At 39.5% G+C, this 18457-nt stretch overlaps 1 pseudogene; it reads right to left on the reverse strand.

Moving 5' to 3' along the window:
* Positions 1-564: 564 nt before the first annotated feature.
* Positions 565-3413, reverse strand: LOC129811409 (transcription factor Sox-11-like; annotated as a pseudogene).
* Between the last annotated feature and the right edge of the window lie 15044 nt (positions 3414-18457).

Here is an 18457-nt window from a genome sequence, read left to right on the forward strand (position 1 = left end):
TTTTAGCTCAGAGGGGTAACTCCGAATCAGGCACAGACAGGGAGCCAGTAGGCAGGCACACATGCTGAGAGTACTGATGTATAAAAGGGCTTGTGAGTGGCGTCTCTGGTTACCAACACCGTTTATGAGGAAGCACAATCTCACCAATCACATTGCTCAGCGTGTTGGAGCGCGCTTTTCAATTTCTTAAAGCTACGGTGTCCTTATAGCCACATTATGCAAGTAACGCGAAAACTGGAATACACACTTTTATATGCAATATATTTCAACACTGTAGTGTGCATGTATACCTGTTGGTTTTATTCAATGCGATTTCACATATCAGTTTGAGGCCAATTCAGTTGAGTTCAGCCAATATGCAATGTTATTTACTCATCATCATTATTCCTATGCAATATGCACATTATAAGCAAAAGTGATCCCATGCAATACAATGAAGATGTTTTTCTCTGGCCATAAAGCTGTCTGTTCTGACAAAAATATGCATCCAACATTTTCTGTCATGACCCCTTTTCAAGATCAACAATACATACTGTATTATTCACAAACTGAAAGGACAGTTGATGGTGGTATGTACTTGTTTATTAAAAGATGAGTCAAAGAGAGATTCACACTTGGAATGTGAAATAACTACTGCCATGAACCTTTTAACATTTTCCTGGCATATAATTAGGTCATGTTCCAAACCTTGTACTCAAACAGACTTCATATGTAAGACCCACATAAAAATAAACAATATCTGTCTTAAGTGCAAGAAACAAAAATACAGGTTTATGGTTAATGTTTAAGAAAAGAAGGCAGTCTTCAGTTTGAAATAAAGCATTTCATTTCATGAAACAGGACTACGGAATGTTATTTTTTGCTTGCTTGCTTGACTTATGCCAGACCACCCACATTAAAGTCTGCCCCTTGCAGTACTTCTCTTTTTTCCCCCAGAATTTTGGGGTCAGTTTTACACAGTTTGGTTGAGATATGTTTTGGATATGCCCAATATCCAAACTGAGTCAAATAACACTCAAATTGGTATCTTTGTTTTGCCTTTTAAATGCATCACACCACATGGCCATATTAAGTCATTTTGTATCAGTTCCAGCTGATTTGTCTATATTCTGTCGAGGCAAAGTTCAGCATCATGACAGATAATGATATTGACAGTGCACAAGGCTGTTTTTACATCACTTGCTACAAAATGCAGATGGCCTGTATTTTAAAAGTATATATTGCACAAAAAATGAGGGGGGAAAAAAACAGTATGTGCCATAAAAAATACCAAAATCCAGTTTCAGACCTGCGATCTGGGACCCATCCACATATCACGAGTATGATATACATAAACTCCTAACTTTACTATATTACAGTACATATACAATCTTGAAACTAGTCCCATCACTGAGGTATGTTGTCCCCATGATGCCATTGTAGCCTATCGTCTACAAATACTTAACAAATCTGCTCTACAACTGTACAAAATCTTAAAATCCACAAGGCATTTTGATGCAAGTTGTAATTTAACTTAATCCTTAAAACCAGGACTTCCTTGCATGCGAAAACAAATGATAATGGGAAGAAGTGCCTGAAACTCACTGAAAGCACAGTAAGAACATTCCCTTTTAACTGTACAAAAATATGCCTGAAAATATTTTACTTTTCTTTTAAAAAGATGAGGTCTGTTATGTATCAAAATGTTTCCTCCGCACCTGTATTCTGAAGAGGTTTAGACTGCTTCATTTTCAAATCAGGAGGTAAACGGAATCAGTTACAAAAAAAAAATGTTTGCGGCATATAGAAATGACATAAAACCATTGTAAAGTAACATCCTGAACATTGTCAGTTCACGGATTTGCTTTGAGTCAGTCCAGTCCTACGTTTTCAGTTCCCTGCAGTTTAAAGAGGATAAGATGCATAGAAGTTCACAGATTTTTCCCTTTGTGGTCCGTTTTAGTTGAACAGTAATTTTAGACCAACAGAAAAATCCATAAAACCCTGTCATTCTGCCAGAAAAACATTTGCAGACTTTTTTTGCTACAGTACCAGCTTCATAAGCATCTAATTCCTCAAACCTCACCTCGCCTCCTCCCCCGACCTCTAGAAACCAGAGGAGGCAGGGCTATAGGAACAACTTGAACAGGACATAAGTTAATTTATCCTTCTCTGTTATAAGTCGGATCTTTTCAATTTAATATGTGAACACCAAGTCAGAAAAGTTCGCCTCCAACCAGTCCCCAGCTATCATTTCACTGAGCTCTGGTGTGCAATAGTCTGGAAATTCAAAGTGAGAGCCCAGACTGCCCTCGCTGAATGAGTCCAAATCTTTATCCACAAGAGAGAGGGAGAGATTTCCTGAATTCGTGTTGCCCACCTCCGGCCCTTGAGCGTTCGGGGCGAAATTTAAACTGAAGTCAAAAAGCAAGTCGTCCGCGTCCTCACTGGAGCTGGAAGATGTTGAAACTGACCTAGAAGATGCTGGTGAGGCGGATGCTGGGTACATTGTGCTCTGTTTAGTACTGTTTTTGAAATTGTAAAACAGTCTGTTCGGAGCCGCATTCCGTATGTCTTCATACATGCTGGTTCCCTCGGACTCAGCAGAGGAGCTCAACGTTGGGCTCGTGGGAACTTTTGCTACATTATACGGCCTCATCTGCTCCTCGTCCTCCTGTTTAATCCGCATACGATAGTCCTCCTCGTATTCATCATCGTCATCATCATCTGTGAGTTCACTTTTAATTGTCTTTGTAACTTTTGGGAACACACAGTCATCCCCGTAGCGGTGAGACAATTTAGAATGGGTCTTAGTCTTTATTTTGGAGCATTTCTTACCGGAAGTCTTTGCCATTTTGCTGCAAGATTTCTCCGGAGATGGTGCTGATGGTTTTGAACTGTCGAGCTTTGGTTTTTTCTTGGGTCTATACTTGTAATCGGGATAATCAGCCATGTGTTTTAACCGGAGCCTCTCCGCTTCCCTGATGAAGGGAATCTTTTCACTGTCCTTTAGCATCTTCCATCTTTTCCCCAGCCTTTTGGAAATCTCGGCATTATGCATGTCCGGGGACTGCTCCATGATCTTTCTCCTTTCAATTTTGGACCAAACCATGAATGCATTCATTGGTCTTTTTATGTGGCCGGTTGCTGTCTTGCACCAGTCTGGGTTTATCTGCACCGGGCTGCAAGCAATAAATTCACTCTCCTCTGAATCGGTAGCCTCCCTGGACATGGTGCCCTCCGTCTCGCTGTTGTCGGTGTGCTGCACCATGGTCCTGTTTAAAACGTTATCTTCCCCCAGACGTTGCAGTGTCTAACAGCCCACTGCCAAATCTCTGTATTCGCTTCGCCAATGTGTCCACGTCCTTCGTGTCCCAAGCTCTGGTCTCTTTTCCAGAGTTACAAACTGCCTTCTTAACTAGTTATTAGCTTTTTCATGTCCATTACGTCATTGATAAGTATCCAATCACGTCCCCTCCACTCCGCCCAAAAGACTCCATACAGTCCCTTAACCCGTTATTCCGCCCTCCCTAGCTCTCATTGGAGGTAGGATTTGGAGGTGGGTCGTGTGGTAGGTTGTCTGGACCTTAATGTCTATGGCCCGGACGCATGCTGCGCGAAACAGGCATATTAAACATACACTTAGCTCACAATCCTCTGAAGATGAACGAGCAATGAGAAGAGCAAATGATAAAAGTCTCTTTATTTTATGTTTTAGCTGTGCTAAAATAATTCAGTCAGAGTATCAGAATGGAAAGACTAGGAGAGACGCGCAGTAGCCTAGTAATAATGTATCTGACTCACAAACATGTATCAGTTAACGGCCGTTTTTCTTTCTTTTTTCTTTATTGGATACACTGAAGGTGGCGCTTTATTGGATACACTGAAGGTGGCGCTTTATTGGATACACTGAAGGTGGCGCTTGGACACTGTTACAGCCAGCGCGCGGACTGGATACATTGTGTCCTCAGTGGCACTTGGATATCAGTAGCCTTGATTAGCATTAGGCTACTGTACTGTAATTCACAGTTATTACATGGCAGTTATTACAAGGCAACAACAGTATCACACCTTTACAGTCTGTATTAAGTGTTTCTTGTCTCTTAGCTGTTTATTAAATTAAATGAATTGCCTTTAATCTCATTAATGAATACATATAATTTATAATAGGATGAGTCAGGCACCTTCTGTTGATTTTAGAATAACAATACTTTTGTAAACACTGTTTCATCATCTCATATTTATCAATTTATAACCAAGATTTAAAAAAATTGGGATAGGATATTAGGATAATTAGGATAATAGTTCAATCAACCAACTGTATCTATTATAGTGCTATAAACAGTATCCAGTGGACCCTATTTATCTTCAGCATTTTGTTGATGTGGTCTGTCTTAAGGCCTGTCTAGGAGCATGCATGCACCAACACCATTCTCTGACACCAACATTAGGATTTGCAGCTCATGGGCTCCCACCCTCCCTCCCTGTTGAGTTTGCTGTGACAAGAGGCAGAACTACTACAGCGTGGGTCTCCCTCCCTGCTAGTGCTCGGCTAAGGCTTCACCCCCGTCGTCGGGCTCTGGGCTCTGGGTGGCAGCCAGCAGTGCTATTGGAGGTTGGGGACGATAAGGCTCGACTGCTTTTTTCCCTCATCCCCTAGAGGGCAATCACTTACCCTTTTGAGACCCTCCCCCACCCGTGCCTTTGCCTGAGACTTATGAAGTGTCTACTGATTCAGACTTGAGAGAGAGAAAGAGAGAGAAAGAGCGAGACAGAGAGAGCGAGTCTTCATTTCCCATCCTTGGAGCAGACAGTGAGGCTCTTCTTCGAGACAGAGATACTGATGAAATGCTTTATCATGACAACCCTGTGCTGATTAAGCCTTATCAGATATACACTACTGGGTAGAGCCTCAAGAGGCTGACGCACATGGATGGATCACAGGTGTTCTTTCCAGGATGTATTCATTTGAACTTTTGGTTATATACACAACATTGAATCTTACCCTGATGTTTTGAATGCATTAGGAGCATGATATTGATGTATAGCCATAAAAACAGCCTTATCCAGTACAATCTGTGGGCTAGGCCTATTATTAAATAGTATTTGTTAGTGATCAGCAGATGTACTTCCAATTGATTAGTATACATTATTAAATAGTATTTGGTAGTGATCAGCAGATACACTTCCAATTGATTAGTATACAGCTGAATAAATGAATAACAGAGGTTGTGAAAACCCACACGAAAACAAGGTTTTAAATATGATATAACATGTTCAATATGAATTCAAGTAGACCACATGTACTTTACAATGGGAGAGATAGATCAAATCTCCCTGATACTATAAAAAGACTTCATCAGTTTATCTCTGGACCCACAATGCATTGGGCATGATGATTTCCTGCAGAACAGAGCATGAATCACAGCACTGCTTAATGGAAGCATGCTGGGCGGCCGGCCGGCCTGCTCATTAGCGTGGCTCATTATTGGCTGTGAATGAGATCAAATCAATCAAATCAAATTGTATTTGTCACATGCTTCATAAACAACAGGTGTTGACTAACAGTGAGATGCTTACTTACTGGTCATTTTCCAACGATGCAGAGTCAGTCAGCCCAGCCTGGGGCTATCCTAGATCCCTGGGAGCGCCATGCGTGGCTCAGTGAGATACTGTATAGGCAGGGAGACTGGTGCCAGCGACTTCTACCTGGTAACAGTGACAAATAGCATAATGATCCGTAAAAGCTATAGGGAAAGGACAGGTATACATCCTAAAGTGTGCTGTTAGTGTGTTTTTTTCCATAGATGATTTAAAATGTTGAGGAAAATAGTTAGAGTTAGAAATGTATCAAGCTGTTTTCTCACTACATGATTTCTAATGCCTAAAGTCAGATGATAATGTTTATATGTCACTTTCGTGTACAGGAGGGAAACAACCACAATGATTTGTATTCAAAAGCAATGGAGTGTTAAATTAAGTGAATGTTTTTCGTGTAGGAACAGTGAAAGCAATTTTTTTTTTCAAGAGAAAAATAATGCCCCCATTCTTATCTGAAAGAGCTGCTGCTCTCACAAAGGAGCAGTGGAGCGTTGGATCAATACGAACCCTCACTAGGGGTTATCTGTTGCTCAAAATGCACAGGATCCATCTCCTCTGCATAGCATCCAGACAGGTGGGTGCTTCTGTCAGCCTCTATCTGATGGGTTCACAATGGACAGGGTGGAGGTGGGAGAGAAAACAGTAGTTTCGGTGGCACATACAGACGCAAATTATCCTATATTATTCAAAGGGCGGAGTGTTTATTGCTGTGTGTTTTGTGAATGGTTTGTTTTCAGGCCAATACAGTGGAGTCATTTAATGGTAATCTGATGGTTTGAATGAGTCTCAGGGAGATAGATCTCTTTGGGTATTCATGCCTATGGAAACTGCTGATATTCACCGATAGGGACAGTGTTATTACTGTCGTAAGTTACCCATGCTGCCTCAGTTCAGACAATTCAGACCCTTTTCATAGTGTTAGTGGCTTCAAGTGACACTTTATTTTATTCATTGACTCCGTATAAACAACTACTAAACAAAAGGCCCTACTTTTACAGAAATAAGGGGTTCTTCACATTACTTTGTCCCATTTAGTTATTTCAATATGTAAGATGGTTCTAAAACAGGCCATACCAGCTGCCAAACATTAATTGTAGTGTTTGTCACTACCTGTGGTTGAATTACTCACAAACCAGTAGACAGTGTTTTCCTCTCACTCCAAATAACAGAGGAACCTCTCACAATTAGAAGGATTGGTTTGGCCCAAGAACAGAGACTCATTTTTGCCATGTTGTTGTCTAACATTCTCGACTCAATGCAAATGTATCTCCAGGGTGTCCGATTCTTTGTTGACCTCCTTGATGTTGCCCCTCTCTCAAGGTCCTGATGCTTAGCAGATACTTGAGACCGGAGTATCTTGTCATGAATGTAAACAGCTGACGCTAAGCACTCCCTGGAATGTTTGTCGCACGGAGCACGCAAGCACAATCAAGGGCCAAGGCTTGCATCCTGTTTTCACTTGTCCTTGCAAAACACTCTCTCAGCTCAGACGCCAGCCACTCAGGAGTCACCCATATATTTCTTAACATATAATGTCACAGAGGCAACCTACACTGTCAAATGTAAAATCACAAAGATTAAACACACCCATACCCTTGAGGGAATTGCGCTAGAGTAGTAGGCCTGCATCACCACTCGTACAGTGAGCCACTGTTGGAATTCACAAAGAAAACATAGTGAGGTTCCTGTTCCTGTGTACAGCCTTCAGCTCTAGCCAGGGGAGGGGAATCCAGAGAGGGAAGTGGGAGGTGGTAAGATCATCGGAGAGCAGTCATGTCCTAAGCACAGTGTCACGTCACCTGTTGTCTTCCCCCTAAGCTGTGCCTGCTGAGTTCCCTAATTATAAATCAGCATTAAAAATGGTGTTTACTGTAATGTACAACCGGCGACTTGTGTACACTGTTTCTTGGGCTAATAAACATGTATTGAGAATCCCTCCAGGGCCCCTAAGCTCCGTGTAAGGCTGTGTGTAATGATAGCGTGTTTAGTCTACAGACTGGGACAAATGTTGATGGATTATATGGCTGCAGGTCAGACTCCTCTCTCTCTCTCTCTCTTTCTCTCGCTCTGCTCTTTCTCTCTCTCTCTCTCTCTTGGATTAGTAAGGAAAGTTTAGGTAAAGTCTCACTTGTGCATTGAATAGACTATTAAAAGTTTAGGAGAACTTTCACTTGTGTGGAGAGTATGCACAAAACAACTATGTTACCTCATCATTATTTATTGTTTTACATGTGTTTTAGTTGATTTTCAGTTAGGAAAATGAGTTTGAATAACCTATAAGATGATTGTTGTGTAAGATTTATTTGACCAATACTGAGAGAGTGTGATTTGCAATTTGTTTATTACATTTTAACCTGGTGGCTGCAAATCATGATTTATAAGAAGTGTAAGACTGTTTTTAGTCAAGCCATGAGCCTGACCAGCCCAGGCATGTCCTCCTCAGTTAGATAAGATTGTGTTCAATACAGGCCAGTCAGTGTGGAGAGGAGAGAAGAAGAGGGGGGCTCCAATGTGGTTAGTCACTCTCAGACATCCTGTACTCTGATCTTTTACTGGTTTATGATCTTTGCACCACAAGCTCAATTGTGACAGTTCAAAGCAGCCCCACAGAATCCACAGGCTTCAGGCTAAGCTCAGGCAACACTATGTTAGGCCCTCTACCCCCAGTCATTAGCGGTTCTAGATAACCCCAAATTAGACTTCAGATTTTGGTAGCAATATGCATTTATGTTTTTTCTGTTGGGATATTATTATTAATATGGTGTACGTCAAACGTTGGGTTTTTATCACACTTTTTTTTGTTATTATATGCAGATGCTGCTGGTTCTTGAAATGTCATGGATCATACATTGTTTGACATTGTTCATTTTCTTGTTCTTCTATATCTGTTGATTCAGCTTTGCACACAAGCAATGACAAAGTATTGAGGTCACATGACTACTGTTGGCCCCCACGATGCAATGGGGTATTTTGCTGCCTGCAGCTGAGGCCTAGCATACACACTCTGTTCCACCCACAATGTCTTTCATTTCACCCATGTACCGACATTGTACGTGAACCATTTGATTACGCTTTATATGAGCCCACAATGACCGCTGTACTTAAAACAAGAAAGTACAATTCTGAATGCAGTTTTTATAGTGTTGTTATTGCTTGGTGCTATAAGAGTTGTTGTAGAAACCAAACAAACAATAAAATAAAAAGCATGAAATATACAAACTACCGCATGGGACTTGGATCAAACCCTCAACTCAGCACAAAAACATGAGATATGTCGCTTGTAATCAGTTATAAAACAATTTACTTATTTATTCAATTCTTTAATGAAACATTTTACTGGTTGCAACAATCATGCGTTTGAGGTACATCCCCACACATTAATGATTGACTTAACTTGCCATGCTAAATCATAAGAAGAGAGGCACATTTAAAGCTGGTGTCATTAACAATAACGAAAAATAAATTTTAAACAAAGTAATGACATGGGATTAGAGTAAGGATAGAAAAACTAATAGCTAGATTCAAGATGGATGATTTTAAATTATGTTATTGAACCATAAACAGATATGGCTCATTAACCTTTACGGACCAAATAATGATGATCCAAGTTTCTTTGAAAATATATATAATACATTATCAACCCTACAAGCAATACAATACTCTATTATTATGGTGGGAGATTATAATACTGTTTTAAATACCTCAATGTATCATAAAGGAAATCACACTACAAACTATCACCCTCATGCTCTTAAGGAAATCATGAATGTCATGGACATATTGGAAGTATTGGATATATGGAGGCTTAAAAATCCTGACCTAGGAACTTATTCAAGAAAGATCAAGTGCAATATATTATTAAAAATAAAGCAAACTGGATGGAATATGGGGAAAAATACACCAAATATTTTTTTTATCTTTAACATAGAAATAAATGCCAGCCAAAAATGTTTTATGAAACTTACAAATGACGGAGTCACCCATGATTCACCAAATTATGTTTTGAAAGAGGAAGCAAAGTACCTTAAGGATTTGTTTTCATTTCAGTCTCCTCCATCTCCTCTAACCGAAGCCAATTTTATGGATTTTTTTTCTATTAATACTGTAAAATTAACAGCCATACACAAAGACTCATGTGAAGGCCAAATGACAGAGGAGGAACTTCTTGACACAATTAAGGCCTTTCAGTCCGGGAAAAATACAGGGTTAAGGAGGTACACCAAACTTTTGTTGATATACTAGGAGGACCATTATTAGCATGTTTTAATGTAAATGGTAGATTATCAGACACTTAACAAGAAGGTCTGATTGCATTATTACTGAAACAGGCTATATGTGGGAAATATAAAGATCCAGTCCATTAAAAAAATTGGAGGCCCCTTATACTTCAGTGTTGTGATGCAAAAATCCTAGCAAAATGTATGGCGCATATAGTTAAAAAGGTATTGTCGGACATTATTCATTCTAATCAGACAAGTTTTTTACATGGACGATACATTCCAGATAATATAAGACAAGTACTGGAAACAATAGATACCGTGGAAAATCAGGGAAACCAGGCCTGCTATTCATAGCTGACATTGAAAAGGCTTTTGATAAAGTACGACTGGGGTTTATAAACAAATGCCTGGAACATTTCAGTTTTGGAGAATCTCTTATAAAATGGGTTAAAATCATGTATAGTAACCCTAGGTGTAAAATTGTAAATAATGGCTACTTTTCAGAATGTTTTAAACTGTCAAGAGGAGTAAAACAAGGTTGTCCACTATAGTCATATCTATTTATTATTGCCATCGAAATGTTAGCTGTTAAAATTAGATCCAACAATAATTTCACGGGATTGGAAATCCAGGTGTCATTGTACACTGATGATTCACGTTTTCTTTAAAAACCACAATTAGAATCTCTCCACAGCCTCCGAAACCTTCACAGCCTCCACAGCCTCCACAGTCTCCTCTGATTTAAACCAAATTATGATTAGTGTACTAAATTACGTATTGGATCACAAAAAAATACAGTTTTTACATTGCTGTGTAGTTTACCAATAAAATGGTCGGACGGGGATGTAGATATACTCGGTATACATTTCCAGAAAGAAAGAAATTATCTCATTCCAAAACATTTTATTAGAACATTAGCAAAAATAGATATTATCTTGCTACCATGGAAAGGTAAATACCAGTCTATTTGTGGAAAAATCACCCTGATTAACTCATTAGTCATACCCAGTTTACCTGTTTGCTTATGGTCTTGCCAACACTTAGAAAATATTCAATTATATTTGGAACGGAAAGCCAGACCAAATTAAACGGGCCTATTTATTTAATGAATATGAATTCGGGGGGGGGGGGCAGAAATGATCAAATATTAAAGCAGACCTCTCATTAAATGCTTCAGTCATACAAAAGTTACACATAAATCCAAACTGGTTCTCTAGCAAGTTAGTAAGAATGTCTCCCCTTTTGTTAAAGAATGGCCTTTTTCCCTTTATTCAGATTACATCTGTCACTTTCAGTTATTTGAAAATAAAATGATCTCCGAAATATCGCTATTTTTAAAACAAGCAATAGAAAGTTGGTTGCAATTTCAATTTAATCCACCAGAAGAGACAGAACAAATAATACAACAAATATTGTGGTTAAACTGAAATATACTAATTGATAAAAAAAAACATACTTTTTAGATTTTTTTTTTCAAAAAGGTATAGTCTTCATAAATGATATCATAAATAGGACTGCTGGAGTTATGCCGCACATGCAGCTAACAAAAACATATGGAAATGTTTGCTCTAGACAAAACTACAGCCAACTAATTGTAGCATTACTGCAAAAATGGAAGGGGGAAAAAGTAAGGAACTTGTCTGTTGGCCATGCATTAAGACAATAATTGGTTAAAGAAAATTGTGATAAATAAAAAAGTATACCCATTTCAAACTTCTTCAGGATCGGTGGGACCCCACGGGGCGGTTGAGCTAACGTCGGCTAATGCGATTAGCATGAGGTTGTAAGTAACAAGAACATTTCCCAGGACATAGACATATCTGATATTGGCAGAAAGCTTAAATTCTTGTTAATCTAACTGCACTGTCCAATTTACAGTAGCTATTACAGTAAAATAATTCCATGCTATTGTTTGAGGAGAGTGCACCGTTTTGAACTTGAAAAGTTATAAATAAACAAATTAGGCACATTTGGGCAGTCGTGATACAACATTTTGAACAGAAATTGAATCAGTCTTAAACGTTGCATATACACTGCTGCCATCTAGTGACCAAATTCTAAATTGCACCTGGGCTGGAATAATACATTATGGCCTTTCTCTGGTATTTCAAAGATGGTACAAAAAAAATACAATTTATTTTTTATTTTTTTATTTGTATTATCTTTTACCAGATCTAATGTGTTATATTCTCCTACATTCCTTTCACATTTCCACAAACTTTTAAGTGTTTCCTTTCAAATGGAATCAAGAATATGCATATCTTTGCTTCGGGGCCTGAACTGATACAAAAATACGCTCAATTCAAATCTTAACATTTTGCAATTCGAATTATTATACAAAATTCATGTGATCAATAGAATGTTATTTATATGGAGGAAACAACCTTCCCAGGTCTGCATATTTTGCTGTGAAGAGACATAATCACTAGATCATTTGTGTTGGTACTGTCAATGTGTAGCTTGTCTTTGGTCACAGGTCCAGGAATGGCTGAAGAAATGAAATATTTACCTGGAGCTAACCCTACAGATAGCACTACAAGGTGATCTGAAAAGTCATAGTCATTCGATCAATATTATTATAATAATTTTAGCAAAAATGGTTATTTTCAATTTAAAGTCTGAAGAAACAATGAGAATAGAAAGGTTCAGAACTTTTGTGAAACATCACAGCACAGTTGAAAAATATATGGCAAATAGAAATCCAATATGGATGGTGTTGAGATACAGTTGAAGTCGGGAAGTTTACATACACTTAGGTAGGAGTCATTAAAACTTGTTTTTCAACCACTCCACAAATTTTTTGTTAACAAACTATAGTTTTGGCAAGTCGGTTAGGACATCTACTTTGTGCATGACACGAGTAATTTTTCCAACAATTGTTTACAGACAGATTATTTCACTTATAATTCACTGTATCACAATTCCAGTGGGTCAGAAGTTAACATACACTAAGTTGCCCGAGCCATTAAACAGCGTGGAAAATTCCAGAAAATTGTGTCATGGCTTTAGAAGCTTCTGATCGGCTAATTGACATAATTGGAGGTAATTGGAGGTGTACCTGTGGATGTATTTCATGGCCTACCTTCAAACTCAGTGCCTCTTTGCTTGACATCTTGAGAAAATCGAAAGAAATCAGCCAAGACCTCAGAAAACAATTGTAGACCTCCACAAGTCTGGTTCATCCTTGGGAGCAATTTCCAAACGCTTGAAGGTACCACGTTCATCTGTACAAACAATAGTACGCAAGTATAAACACCATGGGACCACGCAGCCATCACACCGCTCAGGAAGGAGACACATTCTGTCTCCTAGAGATGAACAAACTTTAGTGCGAAAAGTGAAAATCAATCCCAGAACAACAGCAAAGGACCTTGTGAAGATGCTGGAGGTAACAGGTACAAAAGTATCTATATCCACACTAAAACAAGTCCTATATTGACATAACCTGAACGGCCGCTCAGCAAGGAAGAAGCCACTGCTACAAAACCGCCATAAAAAAGCCAGACTACGGTTTGCAACTGCACATGGGGACAAAGATCATACTTTTTGGAGAAATGTCCTATGAAACAAAAATACAACTGTTTGGCCATAATGACCATCATTATGTTTGGAAGAAAAAGGGGGAGGCTTGCAAGTCGAAGATCATTATCCCAACCTTGAATCACGGGGGTGGCAGCATCATGTTATGGGGGTGCTTTGCTGCAGGAGGGACTGGTGCACTTCACAAAATAGATGGCATCATGAGGTAGGAAAATTATGTGGATATATTGAAGCAACATCTCAAGACACCAGTCAGGAAGTTAAAGCTTAGTCGCAAATGGGTCTTCCAAATGGACAATGACCCCAAGCATACTTTCAAAGTTGTGGCTAAATGGCTTAAGGACAACAAAGTCAAGGTATTGGAGTGGCCATCACAAAGCCCTGACCTCAATCTTATAGAAAATTTGTGGGCAGAAATGAAATAGCGTGTGCGAGCAAGGAGGCCTACAAACCCGACTCAGTTACACCAGCTCTGTCAGGAGGAATGGGCCAAAATTCACCCAACTTATTGTGGGAAGCTTGTGGAAGTCTACCCGAAACGTTTGACCCAAGTTAAACAATTTAAAGGCAATGCTACCAAATACTAATTGAGTGTATGTAAACTTCTGACCAACTGGGAATGTGATGAAAGAAATAAAAGCTGAAATAAATCATTCTCTCTACTGTTATTCTGACATTTCACATTCTTAAAATAATGTGGTGATCCTAACTGACCTAAAACAGGGAATTTTTACTAGGATTAAATGTCAAGAATTGTGAAAAACTGAGTTTGAATGTTTTTGGCTAAGGTGTATGTAAGGTGTATGTAAACTTGTAATCTAAGGTGTATGTAAACTTCTGACTTCAACTGTATCAAGTAATTTTTCCAACAATTGTTTACAGACAGATTATTTAATTTATAATTCACTGTATCACAATTCCAGTTGGTCAGAAGTTTACGTACATTAAGTTGACTGTGCCTTTAAACGGCTTTAGAAGCTTCTGATAGGCTTATTGACATCATTTGAGTCAATTGGAAAAGCTGAGTTTAAATGTATTTGGCTAACTTCCGACTTCAACTGTTCAGTCCGTAGCGTTGAAGATCCACGTTTTAGCTCGATTGAAATGTAATTGCAATGTTCCCACGATCGCGGAAACTGCATTCACAGTAAACGCTGCATATGTCTGCTCAATTGTTAATTAACTTTACATTAGCGCAGATCTTCGAATTGAATCCAGGCCTAAAACACCAAAAATGTATGGGGAAATAACATGAACCTAATTCAGTAAAGCTTTAGGCTGTAACCTTGAGAACAAAAACAATAAAACAGACTTAAAAGAGAGACAAACACCTGTAAGGACAATCTGAGCCTTCACTCTTGTTTAAACAGTGACCAGATAAGATTGCTCAAAGTTATCAGCACAAGATGCATTCCCAGGGGAGCACCAGAGAGGAGTTTCATCAATGTGCTGAGAGGGAAAGATAATCAATGCCTCCAGCCCCTGCCAAGACATACAACCCACCAACAGCTCAACTGAAATGCCTGACGTCACTGAAAGGTTGCTGTTCAACCAAATCAAATTTTATTGTTCACATACACATGGTTAGCAGATTTTAATGCGAGTGTAGCGAAACCAATAACTGGATTTTCAGGATATCAGTCAAAAGTTTATATTGGTTTTACACTGTAAAGATATTAAATTCTAAACATAACAACATAAACATAATAGGGTGCATAAAGCTATTTTTTCATAGTAGATGGATGTGAAATTCTATTGGTTAAGGCTTTCCGTGTGGATTTGCTTTTAATGCTGGATATCATCTGATGTCAAATAAGTATCTACACTTTTTACCATGATATAGTGGGGTCCAAAATTATTGACACACTTGATAAAGATGAGCAAAAATGACTGTGTAAAATAAATATTTTAATAAAGTATGTTGAAATTATATTATTTTCTACTAATACAATTGCTCAGAGAAAGAGAGTTTGTTTAATTAACATGTAATGCTTTTTTTTCTCAAAAAGGTATGGGTCAAAGTTATTGTTTTCAGTACTTTTCAATACCTCACTTTCTAAAATGTTTTATGATTTGTAAAATACATTGGGAGGGATCTTAGACCATTGCACCATACAGATACCTTTCAGATCCTTGATATCCCTCATCTGTGCTTATTGACTGCCATCTTCAATTCAAACCACAGGTTTTCAATGAATTTTAAGTCCGGAGACTGAGATGGCCATTGCAAAATGTTGATGTTGTGGCAAATTAACTATTTCTTTGTGGATTTTGATGTGTGCTTAATATAATTTCCCCATTTTTTTAGCATACAATAAAGCTCAGTATTTTGAAATACTAATTTTATAGTCATTTTTACTCATCTTTATCAAGGGTGTCAATAATTTCGGACCAAATCAAATCAAATTTATTTGTCACGTGCGCCGAATACAACAGGTATTTCACCTTGCAGTGAAATCTTTACTTTGAAGCCCTAACCAACAGTGCAATTTTTAAGTAAAAAATAGGTATACGGTAAACAATAGATAAGTAAAAAAAAAAATAATAATAATAAAAAAAAAGTTAATTGACAGTGAAAACAACAATAGTAAGGCTATATACAGGTTGTGTACAGAGTCAATGTGCGTGGGCACCGGTTAGCCGGGCTAATTGAGGTAATATGTACGTGAATGTATAGTTAAAGTGATGATAAACAGAGAGTAGCAGCAGCATAAAAGAGGGGTTGGTGGAGGGGGGGTAGAGTGGTGGGATACAATGTAAATAGTCCAGATAGCCATTTGATTACCTGTTCAGGAGTCTTATGGCTTGGGGGTAAAAGCTGTTGTGAAGCCTTTTGGTCCTAGACTTAGCACTCCGGTACCGCTTGCCATGCGGTAGCAGAGAGAACAATCTATGACTGGGGTGGCTGGGGTCTTTGACAATTTTTAGGGCCTTCCTCTGACACCGCCTGGTGTAGATGTCCTGCATGGCAGGCAGCTAAGCCCCAGTGATGTACTGGGCCGTACGCACTACCCTCTGTAGTGCCTTGCGGTCAGAGGCCGAGCAATTGCAGTGCCAGGCAGTGATGCAACCAGTCAGGATGCTCTCGATGTTGCAGCTGTAGAACCTTTTGAGGATCTGAGGACCCATGATAAATCTTTTCAGTTTCCTGAGGGGGAATAGGCTTTATCGTGCCCTCTTCACGACTGTCTTGGTGTGTTTGGACCATTCTAGTTTGTTGGTGATGTGGACACCAAGGAACTTGAAGCTCTCAACTTGCTCCACTACAGCCCAGTCGATGAGAATGGGGGCGTGCTCGGTCCTCCTTTTCCTGTAGTCCACAATCATCTCCTTTGTCTTGATTACGTTGAGGGATAGATTATTCTGGCACCACCCAGCCAGGTCTCTGACCTCCTCCCTATAGGCTGTCTCGGCGTCCTTGTCGGTGTCGTCTGCAAACTTAATGATGGTGTTGGAGTCGTGCCTGGCCATGCAGTCGTGGGTGAACAGGGAGTACAGGAGGGGACTGAGCACGCACCCATGAGGTGCTCCAGTGTTGAGGATCAGCGTGGCAGATGTGTTGCTACCTACCCTCACCACCTGTGGGCAGCCCATCAGGAAGTCCAGGATCCAGTTGCAGAGGGAGGTGTTTAGTCCCAGGATCCTTAGCTTAGTGATGAGCTTTGAGGGCACTATGGTGTTCAACACTGAGCTGTAGTCAATGAATAGCATTCTCACGTAGGTGTTCCTTTTGTCCAGGTGGGAAGGGGCAGTGTGGAGTGCAATAGAGATTGCATCATCTGTGGATCTGTTTGAGCAGTATGCAAATTGTAGTGGGTCTAGGATTTCTGGGATAATAGTGTTAATATGAGCCATTACCAGCCTTTCAAAGCACTTCATGGCTACGGACGTGAGTGCTACGGGTCTGTAGTCATTTAGGCAGGTTACCTTAGTGCTCTTGGGCACATGGACTATGGGGTCTGATTGAAGCATGTTGGTATTATAGACTCAATCATGGACATGTTGAAAATGTCAGTGAAGACACCTGCCAGTTGGTCAGCACATGCCTGAAGCACACGTCCTGGTAATCCGTCTGGCCCAGCAGCCTTGTGAATGTTGACCTGTTTCACGACGGCTATGGAGAGCGTGATGACACAATCGTCCGGAACAGCTGATGCTCTCATGTATGCCTCAGTGTTGCTTGCCTCGAAGTGAGCATAGATGTGATTTAGCTCGTCGTGACACTGGACAGCTCGCTGTATATGCGCAATATGTCACGATTTTAAAGAGAACATGACCACTTTAAAAAATAAACTTAAATAGTTATAGGGTCAGTTCCTTTCTACTTGGTATGACATATGCATATATAGACTGGTATTTTCACCTTTCCATATCAGAGGTCTTCACTCTCTCCATAGGAGGATCCATTGCCCTTTACTTCATGTCTCTGAAGGATTTTTCAGGCAGCCTTCAAGACTTTTGCAAATCCATCCACACACCTCCATATGTTATGACAGCTATCTCTATCAGAACAGTAAAGGTCATTGGAGGAAAGCTAAGGAAGGAAAAGGCTAATCTGTCTCTGTGCGAGAGCATTTCAAAACTATCAACCACAAAAAATCTATAGAGTTTGGTAATGAGTGTTCCAGACAAGAGAAATGCCTCCAGTTGCAAGACCTCATTCTGGGTAATTTTATCGAGAGGATGAGATTGGCTGGGGAGGAAAGATGTGTGGAGGGTGAATTTGCAGTAGGTCACGGGTGAACAGTTTTATGATAACACCGAAATGTAGCATAACATACCCTAAAACGCTAGCTAGCTGTTGTTAGCTGGTGACATCATCCCTGTTTGAATGCAATAACTTTTCAATGTTCTACCTGAAATCAGAAATACCCCTTTTCTAATGTCACTTCCCACTTCAGGAACTTTAACAAGAAAAGTTTTGGTGTCGATGGAAATGCTTGAGAATACAAGACAAGTGTTACAAAGTTAGCTAATGAAGAAGGGATGCACCGTTTCTGAGAAAAAACAAGATATGGATTTGTCATAAAAGTGGGAGTGGATTATCACCGTTCTTATTCCAGAGGCTTTCTCTTTGATATCTGCATGCTAATCTCATTATAAGTGTCTGTCAGGCA

Source organism: Salvelinus fontinalis, chromosome 15 (assembly GCF_029448725.1).
Source record: "Salvelinus fontinalis isolate EN_2023a chromosome 15, ASM2944872v1, whole genome shotgun sequence".
Lineage (NCBI taxonomy): Eukaryota > Metazoa > Chordata > Actinopteri > Salmoniformes > Salmonidae > Salvelinus > Salvelinus fontinalis.